This window comes from Oryctolagus cuniculus, chromosome 5 (assembly GCF_051225735.1).
Source record: "Oryctolagus cuniculus isolate XC-2025 breed Fujian yellow rabbit chromosome 5, ASM5122573v1, whole genome shotgun sequence".
In the NCBI taxonomy this organism is placed as follows: Eukaryota; Metazoa; Chordata; class Mammalia; order Lagomorpha; family Leporidae; genus Oryctolagus; species Oryctolagus cuniculus.
The window spans coordinates 28,630,801-28,647,742 of record NC_142871.1 but is presented as its reverse complement, the minus strand read 5'-3'; positions in this window follow the sequence as shown (position 1 = coordinate 28,647,742).

The following is a 16,942-nucleotide window of genomic DNA, read 5'->3' as shown; positions in this document are numbered from 1 at the left end:
ATGGCTTCTAAAATAAAATATTATATTACTCTTTTGGAGAAGAATCTTTATTATTAAATCATTTTCAACATAATATCCTGAAAAAGAGCTAGATTCATCTGACCCAATGATCTATTGTTTGTTACACATGCCTAATTATCTTCTGCCAGGAGACTTGCAACATGTGAAAAGTTGGCTGTTCAGGAAGAAAAAAAATGAAAGTTGAAAAATAATGGATCATAAAGAAAAATTACATTGTGGGTCACATTTAAAGACAAGACAAGTTAATTATGGCATACTATTGTTCCAAATTAGTATAGACATTAGGAGGTGTTATTGGTATTATACCATGCATTCATTCAGGAAGCACTTACTGATAATTGGCTTAGTTTGGAGCGTTGTAAGACCTGCAGATATATCATCAGATAAGATGCACACTCTACATGGAAATAGCTCTAATCCAGTAGGGAAATCAGTCCATATGTGAATAATTACTTTGCAGTGTGATAAATGCTTGTGGAAATGTGTCAGGATGCTGGGGAACTCGGGACTAATTTATCCTCTTAGCATACTGGGGTTATTAAGCTTGGAAGAAAGATATACAGGTGTTCCAGTGTTTTACCTTGTCATCACTGCTAGTGAATAGCAGGAGAGATTTCTTCTATGATACCACCAACAGCTTCTTGTAAATTATTTATATACAAATATAAGAATTCACTGGTGGGTGACATTTAGGGATGTGGTTAATGATTTTTGACCAATGTATGAAGATAATGAGCCAGTTAAAAACAGGATGAACTGCTAAATCCAAACAAGCTGTGGAACTAGTCACAATTATACAAATTGTATTCAGTTTGAAAACTTTTAAGCAGCATTTCCTCCATTCATGCACATATGAAAAGCCTGTCTCAGTTACAACATTTCTAATACAAAATGTTATATGTCAACACAGTATTGCTTAAAGGAAGTATTTTGAATTTGTTTCTATGTTAAAGGATTCTATTCTATAATGAATTTTAAGAAAATAGCTCTTTCACTTTCCTATGATTCTTAGGAATAAAAATATTCTGGGAAAAATTTATTTGTAATTTTAGAGTCACTGTATGAGAATAACAAAAAGTGGCTGTTCTTCGTTACCTCAATTTTTCAAATGGTAGTCTTTCTATCCTACCATTTTTTAGAATTATCTCAGTGAGAGAAAAGTTCTATGCCAAACACCCCAACAATGTGGACCAAGCACCTAAGATAAATTGACAAGGGAGCCATTGGAATTAGGAATGCAACAGCAAATTCTTGGCTATGTTTATGCATACTTGTCTTGGAAATCATATAACATGTGAAGTAAAAAGAAACACATATATTCATAAATTCAACTTTAACTTAGCTCCAAAATAATACATATTTGGGGCTAGGTATTTAACTGTGCAAAGGTCATAAAAATCGTTTAACATTTTCATTCATTCATTTATTCAAGTATGAATGAAGCAATTCACATTATCATAGAACTAGCAGTACAATACTGAATCATTACAGAAGCTTCTCAATTTGATGTAATCCCATTTGTCAATTTTGGCTTTGATTGCCTGTGCCTCTGGGGTCTTTTCCAAGAACTCTTTGCCTATGCCAATGTCTTGCATGGTTTCACCAATGTTCTCTAATAATTTGATGGTATCACGTCATAGATTTAGGTCTTTGATCCATTTTGAGTGGATTTTTGTGTATAATGTAAGGTAGGTGTCTTGCTTCACACTTCTGCATGTGGAAATCCAGTTTTCCCAGCACCATTTGTAGAAGAAACTGTCCTTGCACCAGGGATTGATTTTAGCTCCTTTGTCAAAGATAAGTTGTTGTATAAGGTTGTGTTAGCTATTCAAGGTCTTTTGTGTTTCTGTATGAATTTTAGCATCATTTTTTCAAAATCTGAGAATACTGTCATTGGTATTTTAATTAGGATCACATTGAACCTGTAAATTACTTTTGATAATATGGACATTTTGATTATGTTGATTCTTCCAATCCATGAACATGGAATATTTTTCCATTTTTAATGTCTTCTTCTAATTTGTTCTTTAATGTTTTGTAATTTTTATTGTAGACATCTTTAACATCCTTGGTAAAATTTATTCTAACGTATTTGGTTTTTTTGTATCATTTGTGAATGGGATTGATCTTAGCAGATATTTCTCAGCCATAGCACTGTTTGTGAATACAAAGGCTATTAATTTTTGTGAGTTGTTTTTATATCCTGCCACTTTAATAAACTCTTCTATGAGTTCCAGTAGTCTCTTCGTGTAATCTTTTGGATCCTGTCTATATAGAATAACGTTGTGGGGAGCAACCCGGACTAGACTATGTTACTGGAATTAAGACTTATTCTATGCATCTGCTCTCCCACAATATGGCGCTGGGAGAGGAGAAAACAGCTTCTACGCAGCTGCCTCTTGCCAACTTGAGTGACCTCCAGGAGCTGATCCTGCTCCTGATTGGAGGAGAGCAGCGTACTCGGCGTGTGGGCAGCCGAGTTGGGATTGGTGGATGAGGACTATAAAGGAGGAGAGATACAACATGCACCAGGAACATCTAAGGGGAACATCTATTTGAAGGAACACCTGTGCAGCCCCCGAGAGAGCCGGCCGGCAGTGTGCCACTCCCCTGCGGAAGTGTGGAAAGTGGCCAGGGGGAACCGCCCTTCCACGGAGGTGGAAGGGACAGTAGCCAACCCGGGAAGAACCAGCAGCAAACCCGGGGAGGGCCGAGCAGACGAAAGAACAGCGCATGGTTTAGTGTCGTTCCTCCACGAAGAGGGGGAGCGAAATAATGGTGCCGTGACTCGGATATGAAGCCTAGGCAGGGTTTAGTGTCGTTCCTCCACGAAGAGGGGGAGCGACAAATGTCATCTGCAAATAGGGATATTTTGACTTCCTCATTCCCAATTTGAAAACTTTGATTTCTATTTCTAGACTAATGACTCTGTCTAAAACTTCCAGGACTATATTGTATAGTGTTGGTGAGATTGTGCATCATTGCCTGGTTCTGGATCTCAGTGGGAATGTTTCCAACTTTTCCCCATAGGTTTTTCATAAATTGCCTTGATTGTGTTGAGGAGTATTCCTTCTATATGCAATTTGTTTAAAGTTTTCATCATGAACGTTTTCATCATGAAAGCATTTATTCAAATGCTTTTTCTGCATCTATTGAGATAGTAACATGATTTTTGTACTTCAGTTTGTTAATGTGATGCATCACATTATAGATTTGTGAATGTTGAACCATCCCTGCATACCAGAGATAAATCCCACTTGGTCCAGGTGAATGATCTTCCTGATGTGTTGTTGGATTCAATTGGCTAGTATTTTGTTGAAGATTTTTATGTCCAAGTTCATTAGGAAAATTGGCCTCTAGTTCTATTCCTCTGTTGTACCTTTTTCAGGTTTGGGAATTAAGGTGATGCAGGTTTCATAAAAGGACTTTGGGAGGATTCCTTCTCTTTCAATTGTTTTGAATAGCTTGAGAAGGGTTGAAGTTAGTTCTTTAAATGCCTGGTAGAATTCATCAATGAAGCCTTTGGACCTGGGTTTTTCTTTGTTGGGAGGGTCTTTTTTTAAAGATTTATTTATTTATATGAAAGGCGGAGTTACAGAGAGCCAGAGGCAGAGGGAATGAAGTCTTCCATTCACTGTTTCACTCGTGAGATGACCGGCTGATCCAGAGCTGGGAGTCTGGAGCTTCTTTTTGGTCTCCTGTGTGGGTTTAGAGGCCCAAGGATTTGGGTCATCTGCCACTGCTTTCCCAGGCACATTATCAGGGAGCTGGATTGGAAGTGGAGCAGTGGCCGGCGCTGTGGAAAAGTGGGTAAAACTGCTGGCTGCAGTGCCAGCATCCCTTATGGGCGCTGATTCGAGTTCTGGCTGCTCCACTTCTGATCCAGTGCTCTGTTGTGGCCTGGGAAAGCAGTTGAAGATGGCCTAAGTCCTTGGACCCCTGAACCTGTATGAGAAACCTGGAGGAAGCTCCTGGCTCCTGGCTTTAGATTGCTGCAGCTCTGGCCATTGCAGCCATCTGGGAAGTGCATCAGAGGATGGAAGACCTCTCTTTCTCTGCATTTGGCTTTGCCTCTCTGTAACTCTGCCTTTCAAATAAATAAATAAATCTTGAAGAAAAGGAAATGGAGCATCTGGTAGTCAAATTGGTGCCCATTCTGCTTGCCGGCCCTGCAGGCAGCAGCTTTACACACTATACCACAGTGTTGGCCCCTGACTGGAGGGTGTTTATTACTGACTCAATTTCTGTCTCAGTTATTTGTCTGTTTAGGTTTTCTGCATTTTCCTGGTTCAATTTAGGTGGGTTATATGTGTCCAGGAAACTCTTTCTTCTAGGTTGTTGGCAGACATCTCTTTGTAATAATTTCTGAATTTTTTTATTTATGTGGTATCTCTTGTTATATTTACTTTTTCATCTCTAGTTTTATTGATTGAGGTCTTCTCCCTCTTTTTTTGGGGGGGGTCAACCGTGTGTTAATTTTGTTCATTCTTTCAGAAAACCAGCTCTTCATTTTGCTGATCTTTTATTTTGATTTTGGGTTTCAATTTTGTTTATTTCCTCTCTAATTTTATTTTTTTGTCATGCTATTTTGGGGTTTGGTTTGCTGTTGTTTTTCTAAGTCCTTGAGATGCATTTATAGCTCATTTATTTGGTGCCTTTCCAAATTCTTGATGTAGGCACCAATTGCTATAAAATTTCCTTTTAACACTACTTTTCCTGTATCCCATAAGTTTTGATATGTTGTATTGTTGTATTCATATATTTCCAGAAATTCTCTGATTTCTCTTTTAATTTTTTCAATGACCCACTATTCACCCAGGAGCATGTTGTTCATTCTCTATGTCTTTGCATATGTTCTATAGATTCTTCATTACATTGTGGTGAGATAAGATGATTGTATGAATTTGAGTATTATTTTGAATTTGCTGAGACTTCCTTTATGGCCTAGCATGTAGTCTTTCCTAGAAAAAGTTCTATGTACTAGTGATAAGAATGTGTATCCTTGGGGCCAGTGCTGTGGCATAGTGGGTAAAGCCTGCAGCACTGACATCCCATATGGGTGCCAATTCAATTCCTGGTTGCTCCCCTTACAATCCAGCTCTTTGCTATGGCCTGGGAAAGCAAACGAACATGGCCCAAGTGCTTGCACCCACATGGGAGACTGGCTTTTTGCTTTGGATTGGCACAATTCTGGCTATTGTTGCCATCTGGGGAGTTAACCAGCAGACAAAGACCTCTCTCTCTCTCTCTCTCTGCCTCTGCCTCTCTGTCTCTCTGCCTTTCAAATAAATAAATAAATCTTTTTTAAAAAAGAACGTGTATCCTGCAACTGTAGGATGGCATGTGTTGTAGATGGCTGTTAGGTCCATTTCAAAATATAGTGTTGATTAATTCTGTTGTTTCCTTGCTAGTTTCTGTCTAGTTGATCTTCCCATTGCTGAAAGCAGGTTATTGAAGTCCCCATCACTATTGTATTTGAATCTATGTCTCCCTTTAAGATCCATTAACATTTCTTTTATATAGCCAGGTGCCCTGTAATTAGGTGCATACAGGTTCATAATAGTCAAATCTTTGTGTTGAGTTTATCCCTTTAACATTACATAGTGCCCTTCTTTGTCTCTTTTAACAGTTCTTGTGTTAAAGTCAATTTTGTCTGATATTAGGATGGCTACACCAGCTCTTTTTTGTTTTATATTAGCATTGAATATATTTTTCTGCCTTTTCACTTTTGTCTGCATGCATCTTTGTTGGTGAGCTATGTTATTATAGGCAGCATAAGTGAGTTTTGTCTTTTAATCCATTCAGCCATTCTGTATCTTTTAACTAGAAAGTTGAGGCCATTTACATTCAAGGTGACAATTGATAAGTAATGACTCAGTCCTGCCATTTTCCCATAAATATTCCTATTGTTTGGTTTGAATTTCCTTTGTACTTTTTTTTAAAAGATTCATTTATTTGAAAGTCAAAGTTACACAGAGAGAGGAGAGGCAGAGAGAGAGAGAGAGAGAGAGAGAGAGAGAGAGAGAGAGAGGTTAATTCCCCAGTTGGCCACAATGGCTGGAACTGCGCTGATTCGAAGCCAGGAGCCAGGAGCTTCTTCTGGGTCTCCCACATGAGTACAGGGGCCCAAACACTTGGGCCATCTTCTACTGCTTTCCCAGGCAATAGCAGAGAGCTGGATCAGAAGAGGAGCAGCTGAGTTTTGAACCAGTGCCCATATGGGATGCTGGCACTTCAGGCCAGGGCATCAACCTGCTGCGCCACAGCACTGGCCCCTCCTTTATACTTTAGCTGGGAGATTTTCTGCCTTTACTTTCCTTCATAGTGATCACTGTGTTTCTGTGTGTAGTACATCCTTAAGCATTTTTTGTAAGGCTGGACAGATGGTGACAAAATCTTTCAATTTCTCTTTGTTATGGAAGGTCTTTATTTCACCATGATTCGTAAATGAGTGTTTTTGCAGGGTTTAGTACTTTGGGTTGACTGTGCTTTTCACTTAAGACTTAGACTATGTCTCTCCGTTTTCTCCTAGCTGATAGAGTTTCTGATGAGAAGTCAGCTGTGTGTCTAATTGGTGATACTCTGAAAGTAATGTGGCTTTCTCTCTCTTTTTTTTTTTTTTTGACAGGCAGAGCGGACAGTGAGAGAGAGAGAGACAGAGAGAAAGGTCTTCCTTTTCTGTTGGTTCACCCCACAATGGCCGCTGCGGCTGGGATACTGAGGCTGGGGCACCATGCTGATCCGAAGCCAGGAGCCAGGTGCTTCCTCCTGGTCTCCCATGTGGGTGCAGGGCCCAAGGACTTGTGCCATCTTCCACTGCACTCCCGGGCCACAGCAGAGAGCTGGACTGGAAGAGGAGCAACTGGGACAGAATCCAGCGCCCCGACTGGCACTAGATCCTGGTGTGCCAGCGCCACAGGTTAAGGATTAGCCTATTGAGCCACGGCGCTGGCCTGTGGCTTTCTCTTGTACCATTTTAGAATCATTTCTTTTATTTTACTGTGGGGTATTTGAGTCCAGTGTATTGTGGTGAAGATCTTTTCTCATCATGTCTTAGGAGTTCTTTGTGCTTCCTGTTGTTGGGTGTTCCTTCCTTTCTCCAAATTAGGTAAGTTTTTTAAAATTATTTCACTAAAAGTTCTTCTAATCCATTCTTTCTCTACACCTTCAAAACTCCTAAGTCATAAATGTTGGTCATTTGATAGTGTCCCAGAAATCTCCAACTCTGTTTTTTAGTTTTCCAACTTCTTCTTCTTTTTGGTCTGACTGTGAAATTTCCAGAGATTTGTCTTTTCAATTATTCTTTCTTCTGCCTCACCAAGTCTGTTAAGGCTTTCCAACACATTTTTCATTTGATCTATTGAATTCTTCATTTCCAATATTACATTTTGATTTTTCTTTAAAATCTCAATTTCTTGGGAATAATTCATTCATGTCATATATAGATTTCTTTAATTTGTGTATTTGCTTCTGATTACTTCTAAATAATCCTATGGTCAAATTTTTGAATATAATTTCTGGTATTTCTACCATCTCTTTATCTTTACATTCTAATGTTTAAGTGTTGTTGTGTTCCTTTGGGGGCATGATGTTGTTTTCTTTATTTTTTTTCTTGAATTTCTGCATTTATTTTTAAGCATTTGTAGAGATAATTTTTGGTTGTATTTTTTCCCCTGTGATGGCTTTTAGCTTAGGATTAGGCTTCTGTGGCTTAGTGGAGCATCTGCTCTTTCATTGAATACCCAAAGGTGTGTTCTGAGTGTGGCAAGGGAGCTTTGTTCAGTGGTCCAAGGTGAGAGGAGTGTCCAAGGTGACACCCAAGTTGGATGTGGTAAATCTCTCTCTCTCTCTCTCTCTCTCTCTCTCTCTCTCTCTCTCTCTCCACCAGATCTCTTTCTCTCTCTCTCTCTCTCTCTCTACCAGACGGGAGGGTTTGATCATCCCCTCTCCACCAGATCTCTCTCTCTCTCTCTCTCTCCACCAGATCTCTTTCTCTCTCTCTCTCTCTCTCTCTCTCTCTCTACCAGATGGGAGGGTTTGATCATCCCTTGGCCTAGTCTCACTATTGCCTCCCCTCCTTCAAAGAGACCAATGGCTGGGCACCAGCCCCAGTGGGTGCAATATTCATATGCACTGCCACAAGAACCACACAAAGCATCTGTGTAGTTCTTGATGTGAGCACAGGTCCTGCAGCAGTGCCCCTCACCAGGCAATCAGCGAGCACTGAGCATGTGGCATCTTGTGCCCTTACACAGCCGGTGTTTTCACAGTCCCAGCACACAATGCTCCCACAGTCAAGACCGCCCAGCCCCATATCAAGTCTCCCAGCCAGACTCAGGCGTCTGCTCTCAGCTGATTGTTGGGCATGTGGACAGAAGCTGGTACAGATGTTATGTATGTCAATATGGCATGCTTTCTTTCTCAGCTAGTTACAGGATGTTGGTGATGGTCTGGAAGAAATGTGATCCCTTTTTTCCCTCTAGATTGGTAGGTTCTCTGTTTCCCACAGGGCTCCAAGCCAGACTCATGCCAGGCCCTTCCCACGGGTTTATTGCCAGTTTCTTGGGTTGCTGCAGTCTGGTCTCACCCCACTCTTCAAAGCTGGTGCTGAAACTCTGTCTGCTGGAGTCCTGAGTTGTATGCATCCACACTCTCCATGTGGATTGCACTAGAAAAAACAACAAAAACACTCTGCAAATGAAGAGGCAACTGACCAAATGGGAAAAATTATTTGTAAACTATACAACTGATACAGGTTTAAGAACATAAAAAGAGCTCAAGAAACTCAACAACAAAACAAACAATCCAGATAAGAAATAGACAAATACTATATGTTCTTCCTGATCTATGGTAATAAAGCACTTAAAAGGTCATTTATAGAAGTGAAATTGACACTTTGTGATATGAGGAACAGTTGAACTATTTATTTAATGTAGGGTTAATTGTATGTGTATAAAGTTAATTGAAAATAGATCCTAGCAAAAAATAAGAATGGTAATAGAAGGTGGAGGAGGGAAAGAGGTGGGAGTGTGGGTGGGAGGATGGGTATGGTGGGAAGAATCACTATATTTGTAGTTATATTTCTGAAATACTTGAAGTTTGCATACCTTAAAAAAGTCTGAGTAAAAAAATGAATCCTATAGATATGGTATATAATCATGGGGTTTAGAGTCTTACAGGTAAGACTAACAAATGGACATGAATTTTAGATAAGTATAAATGGGTGTCATTGGTTGGAACTGATGGCAGGACCATTAAATTTGATCTGTGGTAAGAGTGTGTGTACACGTGCACATTTGAAGGTGTGTGTGAGAACCTTTCCTAGAGGGAAGGGTGTTTATGTTGGTAGCTTAAAAATAAATAGGGGGAGCGGAATTGTGGTGCAGCAGGTTAAGCTGCTGCCTGCAATGCTGGCATTCCATCCAAGTGTCAGAGTGCAACTGCTTGAGTTCCCATCCAACTCCCTGCTAATGTGCCATTCATGTAGCAGACTTGGATGGAGTTTCAGGCGCCTTGGTTCAGCCTGAATCAAAGCTCAGCATTGTAGTGATTTGGGTAGTGAATCAGCAGATGGGAGATCTCTCTCTCTCTCTCTCTGTGTGTGTGTGTGTGCGTGCGTGCGTGCGCGCGCATATGTGTGTACTCTCTGTTTCTTCCTCTATCTCTGTCATTCTACAATTCAAATAAATAGATAATTCTTAAAAATGAATAGGAATCAGAATAAATAGGCTCTGTCACCTACAGTGCTAGTTTAAGTGTATGGAACCTACAGTGTTAGGAAGCTATGCATGGAACAGTGATTTTGGAAGCAATAATTTCTTATGTGTGTGTTCTCAGGTGAATAATTTAACATTCAGGTTATGTGTAATTTAAGCACATTTTTAGTTGGAAATTCAGTTGAATAGCTGAACTATTCTTTAGTGGTTAAATTTTTTTTTCTGCTTTGCAAATTTTATGACTGTAGATTACCTAGACAGTTCATAGCTACAACTTATTCATTTTAATTCTGAAGCTTGTCCAACATTTAAAAAATCTGTATCTAGGGCAAATTGTGAATTCTGAATGAGTATAAAGCTAGAAATTCAATAAAATGAGAGTTTTGACTTCTGAAAGATGTGTTGGTAGAAAAAATTTACTTCTCCTATTTATATTTCTTTTGTGCAGTAGAATAAATAGAGGGCATGAATTCTAGGGTGACAGATGCAATGCAGTTTCTTTTAAGGTCTGAGGTGGAGAAGAGTTCAGTATGAGAGCAAGTGATAGTGAGGTTGTGAATTCTGATCACTCAAGAAAACCAACTGACAAGAGCTTTACTTCTGACATGTTATGAGAAGCATATTCTTTGGAAACAAGAGGAAAAATATTAAAACCTATAGTTTTTAAACTATAGTAGTAGCAGTTAACTTATAGTTATTAAAACCTATAGTTTCATTCAACATTTGTTACACAATTTACTCAGTATTTTCTGTTTATAGATACCATGCAAATAAGGAGTTCAAAGTCTAGTAGAACTGGCAGATATGAAAAATCAATTATTTCATCAATACTGACAGTTAGAGTTAATGGTAAATAAGTGCTCACTGGGATAAAGTGAGCGCCTGGCTCCCTAATGTAATCCTTACCCAAAGTATGAGAAATGACTACTGTTATCAGTCTAAGTTTATGGAATAAAATGAGGTCAGTATTGTACACAGTTCACTTATGTAGCTTGGTAATTGCCATGACAGAAGAAAATGAAAGGTTTTTCCCTGTAAATATTTTAAATCAATATTTCATTTAGATTATGTTTGGATAGCAGGGTTCCAATATATCTTTCCCTCGGTTATGAGATCCTGTAATGCTACTACTTTCTTACATTTCAATGATACATTTGTCAATACTAAGGTATGCACATAGGTCCATTGTTATTATTTAACCTCCAGATTCTTTTTGAATGTTAATATCTTCCTTTTTTTAGTGTTTCATAATCCAACTCAGCACATCATAATATTTTAGGTTATGTATGACGTCTTAAGATGGAGCACAAAGAAGACTCACTAAGTAGTATGGGAGTGGACAGAAGGAAGAGATGGGGAAGGGATCAAGGCAGAGGTCCACAGAGATGATCCTTACATTTGGTTTTGAACATTCTCATAAACATACCAAAGCAAAAAGCAAGAGAAAGTATTAAAGACAAAGAGAAAAACATGCTACGATATGTTGTAGTTGGGTGAGTTGTGATGTTTGGAGCACATCATATACTTAGAAAAATGCCAGGAGGTAAGATTAGAGAATAAGGTCAAGGTGAACAGTTAATGTCTTGGATTACCATGCTTACCAACTTTCACCACATTTTACTGTTTTCAGAGACTTTAAAAGATTTAAGTAGAGGAATAGTGGTCAGTATATAATTTCTGAAAGTTAAATTTGTGGCATCATGGAAATATACAAATTGGATTTGTCCTAAAGAGAGTATTTAGGATTCTTTTGTCATAGTCTTAATGAGAAATAATGTAAACAATGAAGAACTGAACAAACATTACACCAATAGATATGGAGGAGTCATAATTAAAAGACATGCATGAGTTTAAGGTAGCATTACTTTTGAGAGATTGAGGTTTCAAGTTTGTTTAGTTTTTTATTAAGTGTTATCCATCAAAACGGGAACTAAAGAAAGTTAAACAGGAATGCAAATAAAATTATAAGCTCCATTTTTTGGCATTTTTTTCTGAAAATTCCTTTTTTACAACTATTAGCAGGGTTGCAAGAAGCAATTAAAAATAATGATATAAGCATATCTGAGATGATGACATAGATCGGGAATCCCCTTCATTATATCTGTGGTTCTAAAGCCAGGTTCAGTGTGGTGGTATAGGGTGAAACTCACTGAAGAATGAAGAATCAAGAAGAAACTATGCAAAGGAAAAACCAGACCAAACTGAACAACAATATTGAGAATGAGCAGGTAGAGAAAGAAGAGAAAATTTGCACTGAATGAATGAAAAGAGAAGAGGATTTCAAACAGGAAAGGTGGTCAAGTTTGCCAAATGTTTCACAATTATTACAAAAAAAAAAAGGAATGAAAGACATTTCAGCTTTAGCACCAACATATAAGTATCTTGGGTGTCATCGCCCCTCTTCTTATAAGAAAAAGGCTGAAAGACTGAAAATCAGCATTTTTTCTTGCACCTAGTAAAGGACTGAGGTTCCACTCCAAATAGCCACCCCACTCTCTGGGGAGTTACAGAGTACAAAAAGTGAGACCTGACATCTGGTACATGGAATGGAATCCAAGGGAACCATAAACTAATAGGAAGACTCAACTAGTAATTTTGTCAGATTGAGGAGGTTGAGTATGAAATAGCCTGAGAATAAGAAACTCTTGGAATCTCACAATTTCATAAGTTTTATCTGGTTCTCAAGAGAAAGAACCACGAAAGAGTCCTTCACGGCTCTAGTTAGAGGAAGGTAACTGTTAAGAGATAAGCTCAGAGAATGCTTCATTACAAAAGCCTTCTCCAGGGGAAAATATCAGAGCCTTATCCTACCCAAGGCATTTTTGAATTCCAGTCCAGTCTAACTTTTTTTTGTCTTGTATTAAGGTAAAAAAAAGGCCAAGTCACCATTGTGAAGGCAACAGCCCAAAGATACAAGGCAACTGTAAGAGCAATAGTTTATCATAGGGTCATAGGAAGTCTCCCACCCCCTGCCACCACCCACAGGCTCCAATAAATAGCAATGGATATGGTTGAATTTTCTGCAAATAACAAGTGTCTGAGGAGCAGTACACAGAGAAGCTCCAAAAATAAGCAGAACAAAATTGAGGATATTGAAGTAATTTGAAAACTTTGGCATTTACAGGTACAACAAACATCAAACACAACACATCTACCAGACATATTAACATAAAATCTTACACTAAAACCCAATTCTCTGAAATTATGTTACACAATACATCAAGTCTGGATTTCAACAAAAATTATAAGATAATTCAAAATGCATAAGCAAAAAAATAAAAGCAAAGAAATAATGAAACCTAAAGCCTAAAAAACAAAACAGCCATAAGAACCAGACTGAGATCCGTTTTTAAAATTATCAAACAGGCATTTAAAATAATTGTGATTAATACGTTGGTCTCTCACAGAAAAAGTAAACAACCTGCAGGAACAGATGGATAATGTAAACAAAGAAATGGAAACCCTCAGAGCAAGGAAAAAGAAGAGTTGAAAATAAAAGGAACACTTTGACAAAAATGAAGAGTGCCTTTGATAGGCTCATCAGAGAATAAAACATAATCAACAAAGAATCAGGGATCTTGAAGATGTAAATAGGAATATATGAAACTCTAATGGAAAAGAAAGAAAGAAAAAGGAAGGAAGAAATGAAGGGAGAAAGGGTGTAGGGAGAGAGAGGGAGGGAGAAGGAAAATAATAGACTAAAACACCCAAGAACTGTAAGAAAATTTCAAAAGTTTTTAAAGAATAATTGAAGTGTCAGGAAGAAAAAAATAAGTAGAAAAATAATTGAGATAATAATTGAAAAATTTCTCAGAAGATGCAGGGAATAGTATGCAGGATAAATTTCAAAAATAAATATACAAATTATAAAAGCCAGACTTAAATGGAAAATCTTGGAATAATCCAGAGGCAGCACAAAAAAATACCACCTTGCAAAGGAAGGTAATTATATAGGAATTTTCATCAGAAACCATGAAAAAAAAGGCATGAAATATTTACATAATAAAAAACGGAAAAATCAGGTAATTTAGAATTCTACGTTCAAGGAAATTATTCTTGAAAATAAAGGAATAGTAAAGACTTGCTCATGCAAACAAAAGCTGAGAGATTTCATCACAGCGGACTTCCTTGTAAGAAATATCAAGGAGAAAGAATATAAAGAAATTTTCTCATTAAAGAAAGGAAGAAAGTCAGAGATAGAATAAATGAAGGTAACACTATATCTTATTTTCCCTACTCTTAATTGACCTAATAACCCTTAAAGGCACTGATAGTGAGAATGAATCGGGAGATTATGGCCTATGAATAAGTAAAATAGATGACCCTTGGGTCACGAGGGATGGAGATAGAAATGGAGACTCTCTGTTGGAGTCTTCCTGCCCCACACGTGAAGTGATGCACTGCTATTTCACACTGACTTTAGACTATACTGTATTTTACATACTCTAGGACAATCACTAAAAAATTGAGATATATAATTGATATGCTAAGAGAGGAGATCAAATAGAATCCCATAAAATGCTCAGTTACAACCAGAAAAGGCAGAAAAAAAGTGAAAAAAAAAATAAAGAATAAGTGTAGGTGGCGGTGCGGCTCAGGCTGCTAATATGGGTGCTGGTTCCTGTTCCGGCTGCACCTCTTCCATCAAGCTGTCTGCTTATGGCCTGGGAAAGCAGCGGAAGATGTCCCAAGTGCCTGGGCCCTAAGGAGGCTCCTGGATCTTGGCTTTGCAGTCAGTCCAGCTCTGGCCTTTGTGGCCATTTGGGGAATAAACCAGTGGATGGAAGACCTTTCTGTCTCTCCCTCTCTCTGCCTGTAACTCTGCATCTCAAATAAATAAATAAAATCTAAAAAAATAAAAGCAATGAACAGAAAATAGTTACAAACATGGTAGATATTTATCCCATCACAACAATAATGACATTAAGTGTAAATAATCTAACTACACTAATTAAAAGATCCAACTCTATGCTGTCTACATGAAATTCTCTTTAAATATATGAAATATAAGAAATCCAATAGCTTAAAAATAAAGGAATGAGGGGCCAGTGGTGCGGTGCAGTGTGTTAAACCACCACTTGCAGCATTCGCATCCCATATCAGTGATGGTCCCAGTCCTGATTGCTTCACTTCCCATCCAGCTTCCTGTTAATGGCCTGGTCAGTAACACCCAGCAACTGGATCTGATTGACATTTATAGAACAGTCAATCCAACAATAGCAGAATACACATTCTGCTATACTTCACATGATATAGACATTAACGAAGAGAACCTTTTGGGCAATATAACCACCTTAACACATTTATAAGAATAGAAATTGGCAGAGAGGAGGCAAGATGGCGGAATAGGAAGGGAGCACACTGATAGTCCGGGGAGAGATAGTTTAATAAAAGTGGAAATACTGCAGGTTCAAGGAAGAGTAGGGGAGGAAACAGCAGAAGAAACTCTTCCGGAACGCGTGATTCACAGCGGACCTGCGTGGAGAGCGTGGGAGCCCACAGTTCAGGACACCAGCGGCAGACTCAACACACCAGCGCTGGAACGTGAGGTGAGCCGAACCTCAATAGCCCGAGACACCGACAGGCAAGCGGAGAGAGGAGACTAGAGGGAACAACCCCTGGGGGGTGGGGGGGAAAGTTCACCAGGCTAACTGGAAGAGAGAGAGAGAGAGAGAAAAAAAAAAAGGTGACTGGTACGGACACGGGTTTCTCTCTCTCTGCTCACCTCTCAAGGGCGAGCAAGACAAAGAGCAGGTGCCATCTTGGACATACGTCATAAGCAGAGCGACCTCAGGTCTGCATCGGCCCTGAGCCTAGCAGAAAAACCTGACTCTGGGCGCGGCAAATTAACAGGAGATTAGGACCTAGTAAATTTGTGGTGCTACTGAACTGAGACTGTGAAAAAAGAGACGGTGGGGGAGAGAACTCACGGAATTCACGTGAGCACTCTCCAGAGACGCTACAATTCCGTAACTTTGGCAACCCAGTGGGAGACTGAAGGAGACTTTGAGCCCACTCTGAGGGCCGAACAGATTCCCTGTGTGGTCCTTGGGAAAGAGCTTCCGATCTCTGGCTCCTGTGGGTATATCATTTGCCTGCTAACTACCTCCAACTTCATTCAGCTGTGCAGAATTACTTCCCTTTTGAATCAAAAAAAGAAAGAGAGAGAGAGAGAGATTTACCACGCCCAACCTGGGAGTGTCACCTTTGGCACACCAAACAGAGCTCTCAGGCCACACCCATCTCAAGCCCTAAGGCTCCATCAAAAAAAGATAGTCCACTTAATCTAGAGTCATAGTATAACAAGAAAAAGCACCACAGTGAAGAAACCAAATATCTCCAATATGCCAAATAACGAACGTAAAAACCGAGGTAATAAAAACAAGGAAGTCACCATGAAGCCCTCAAATGAAAAAGACACCCCAATTCAAGATTATGAAGATTATGAGTTAGAAGAAATGCAAGAAGCAGATCTCAAAAAATTGATAAGAACATTAAGAAGTTCTCAAAAACAAATTCTTGAACTACAGAAATCCTTAATGGACAAGATAGAAAATCTCTCTCGTGAAAATGAAATATTAAGGAGGAATCAAAATGAAACGAAACAACTAGTACAACAGGAAACTGTGATAGTGACTGAAGTGAAGAATTCAATAGATCAAATGAAAAACACAATAGAGAGCCTTACAAACAGAATGGGTAAAGCAGAAGAGAGAATATCGGACTTAGAAGACAGAGAACAGGAAAGGATACAGTCAGACCAAAGAAAAGAAGAGGAAATTAGAAATCTAAAACATATTGTCAGGAATCTGCAGGATACTATTAAAAACCCAACATTCGGGTTCTAGGAGTTCCTGAAGGCATGGAGAGGGAGAAAGGATTAGAAGGCCTTTTTAGTGAGATATTAGCAGAAAATTTCCCAGGTTTGGAGAAGGACAAAGAAATCCTAGTACAGGAAGCTCACAGAACCCCTAATAAACACGACCAAAAGAGACCCTCACCACGACACGTTGTAATTAAACTCTCCACAGTGAAACATAAAGAAAAGATCCTAAAATGTGCAAGAGAGAAACGTCAGATTACTCTCAGAGGATCTCCAATCAGACTCACAGCTGACTTCTCATCAGAAACTCTACAAGCTAGGAGGGAATGGCGAGATATAGCCCAGGTACTAAGAGAGAACAACTGCCAGCCCAGAATATTAT